The following is a 3,297-nucleotide window of genomic DNA, read 5'->3' as shown; positions in this document are numbered from 1 at the left end:
ATCAATAAATCATGATTTATGCACCTAGAAAGTTCCATTCAGTGGCAAAAACAATTTACATGGAGCTAGCGATGGAAACAAATTGTGACGCACACTAAAATCGAGCCACAGGTGCGGGAGCTGTTGCTGCCAAGTCCAGATCTGAGAAGCGTGCACCCCAACGCCCACCCCACGTGCATTCCCAGTTCCATTTGGTTCTAAGTCCAAGATGGCCAGTCTCAAGGATCAGCTGATTGTGAATCTCCTTAAGGAGGAACAGGTGCCCCAGCGTAAGATCACGGTTGTCAGGGTTGGTGCTGTGGGCATGGCCTGAGTCATCAGTATCTTAATGAAGGACTTGACGGGTGAGCTTGCTCTTGTTGACATCATGGAAGACAAATTGAAGGGAGAGAGAATGGATCTCCAACACGGCAGCCTTTTCCTCAGGACACCAAAAATTGTCTCTGGCAGAGACTACAATGTAATCACAAACTCCAAGCTGGTTATTACCACTGCTGGAGCACGTCAGCAAGAGGGAGAGAGCTGCTTTAATTTGATGCAGTGTAATGTGAACATCTTCAAGTTCATCATTCCTAATGTTGTAAAGTACAGTCCCAACGGCAAGTTGCTTGTTGCGTCCAACCCAGTGGATATCTTGACTATGTGGCTTGGAAGATAAGTGGCTTTCCCAAGAACCGTGTTATTGGCAGTGGTTGCAACCTGGATTCAGCCAGGTTCTGCTGCCTGATGGGAGAAAGGCTTCACCTGCACCCACTGAGCTGCCACGGCTGGATCCTCAGGGAGCACGGGGTTTCCAGCGTCCCTGTGTGGAGTGGCGTGAATGTTGCTGGTGCTGCCCTGAAGAATCTGCACCCTGAGTTAGGAACTGATGGGGATAAGGAACATTGAAAAGAGGTTCACAAACAGGTGCTTATGAAGTGATCAAACTAAAATGCTACACCTCCTGGGCCATTGGACTGTCAGTGGAAGATTTGGCAGAAAGTATAATTGAAGAATCTTAGGAGGGTGCATCTAATTTCTACCTTGATTAAGTGGCTCTATGGAGGGGCCAGGGAGATAGCTCAGTGGAATAAGTATTTGCCTGGCAAGAGGAAGGTCCTGAGTTCAATCCCTGGTACCACCAAAAAGGGGGGTGGCTCTATGGAATCAAGGATGATGTCTTCTTTAGTGTCCCTTGTGTCCTGGGACAGAATGGGATCTCTGATGTTGCGAAGGTGACTCAGACTCCTGAGGAAGAAGGACATTTAAAGAAGAGTGTAGATACCCTGTGGTCGATCCAGAAGGGGCTGCAATTTTAAGGTCTTCCAGTGTCACCATGTCACTGTCTAGGCTACAAGAAAGTTTAGTTGGAGTTGTGCCAGTTGTCCCTTTTATCTGACATGTATTACTAAGACGGCCTGGGGAAAACATCAGTTACTGAAAGTTCAAAGTAGAAACAGTTCACAAAACCCCACAGCTCTGTCCTGATGCTGGACCATGCTGCACTTCCAGTCCTGGTTAGGATGAAGCAGCCCAGCATCTCTGAGACACCTCATATAGTGTACATTGCCATGTAATGTAAAAAGATCTACCTGTGAACAGTGCAACCCAGTGACACACCAACTACAGTATCAAATAAACTTTGAACAGTGAAAAAAATTAAATAAATAAAATAAAATTGGGCCACAGACAAAGAGGGATCAGAGCACAGAGGAGACTGACCCTTAGAGAATTCTACCCTGACAAGCAGAGCTTTGAGGGAGCAGGCATCTGACTGTGGCAGAGCCTTATTGGTGTACTCAGAAATTGCTGATTCCTAGGATTGAGTAGGAACCATATGACACCTGTTGTCATGATGTAATTGTCATGAACTTTTCACTGCAAGTAAAGAGCCCAAAAAATGCTGCACTATGGCCGGGGAGATGGCTCAGTAGAATAAGTGCTTCCCTGGCAAGTGCAAGGACCTGAGTTCAATCCCCAGTTCTGCAAAAAAATTTTTTTAAAAATGCTGGACTTCATAAATACATAGCTCAGTGAACGATGACAAAATAAGCACACTTGTGTCATCATCCAGGTTAAGAAAAGGAGCTTGAGCCTCTCCCAGGAGCCACTACATGCGCTCTCCCAACACTGCTTCTCCCTGCTCCCTAGAGGTCTTCGTTCTGTTTCCAGCAGAGAAGACTGGTTTTGCTGATTTGGAATCTTACAAAAATGCAGTTTTGTATATTTCCACTAGTGTTTTACTTTTTTTTGTTGTTCTTAAAAATATCTTCATGAGAATCATCATGTTTCCATGTAACTGTAGTTGACTCATTTTCAAGGCTGGATAGACTCCCATCATATGAATACACTATGCTACACTCCTGGAAATACATGAGCTGCTTCATGCTCTAACTCCTGGTAGGGTTTTTCTGTACTATCTTGGGTGAACACATGGATAGTATATTCCTTCGTTAGCTATATACTGGGATTACAGGCAAGAACTGAGCGAGGGCCAGGCCCCCATATATACTGGGAGCTAAATTTCTAAATGCACCAAATGAATCTTTTGAAGACTGAGTGCGCACACATGTCTCCATCTATTCTTAGCTGGTGCTGAAGTGCTTGCTCTAAGGTGGGCACCAAGGGATGGAAGACATGATTCTAAGCTGAGTGTTGATAAAGCAGGTACCTGCGTGAGATTCTGTGAGGAAAGCACAAAGCATATGGGAGCGTGCTGTCAGGGAAGACACTGCCCTGCTTGCTCTGTGGACTCTCCCTGGCGTGTGGAAGTGAGTTGGAAACAGCTGTGCATCCGTGCTCCAAGTACAGGTCCCATCCGAACCACAGACCTCAGCCAAGCTGAAGCTGTGTGTTCTGGCGAGACTTTCTATGTAAGCTCAACCAGGTTTCATTCTTGATTTATTAGGATTTTGTCAAATGGCTAAAATCATTACTCTACCCCCATCCATTTCATCAGCAGCAGTTTAAACTCAGTCATCTTGAATCAGTCACAAACAGTCCCAAAGGTTTATTTGGCCTTATATTTCTTAACACAATTTATAGCATTCAAATATTGAGTTAGAGCTCAGGCTGACATTCATCAAGCCTACTGTAAAATGCCCTTGGCTTTTTTCTCATCATCCCTGTCATCTATCTTGGCAGTAAAAGTGCTGCTGCTTTTTACCTCTGTTCCATGTGATCAGATAAAACCACTTTTCTTCCCTACTTTTCTATTCAAGGTCTAAGCACTCATGCACCTGAACTATTTAAATCTCATTCCCTGTATAAAACTTTGTAATAAGATCACCTCTTCAATGCATTCTCTCTCCCCCAGAA

At 44.7% G+C, this 3,297-nt stretch overlaps 1 pseudogene; it reads left to right on the top strand.

Annotated features, from left to right (window-relative positions):
- Positions 1-200: 200 nt before the first annotated feature.
- Positions 201-921, top strand: LOC101581307 (annotated as a pseudogene).
- The last annotated feature ends 2,376 nt before the right edge of the window (positions 922-3,297 follow it).

The sequence above is a fragment of the Octodon degus genome, unplaced genomic scaffold (genome assembly GCF_000260255.1).
Source record: "Octodon degus isolate 3935 unplaced genomic scaffold, OctDeg1.0 scaffold00087, whole genome shotgun sequence".
Lineage (NCBI taxonomy): Eukaryota > Metazoa > Chordata > Mammalia > Rodentia > Octodontidae > Octodon > Octodon degus.
This window is presented reverse-complemented; position numbering and strand designations above follow the sequence as displayed.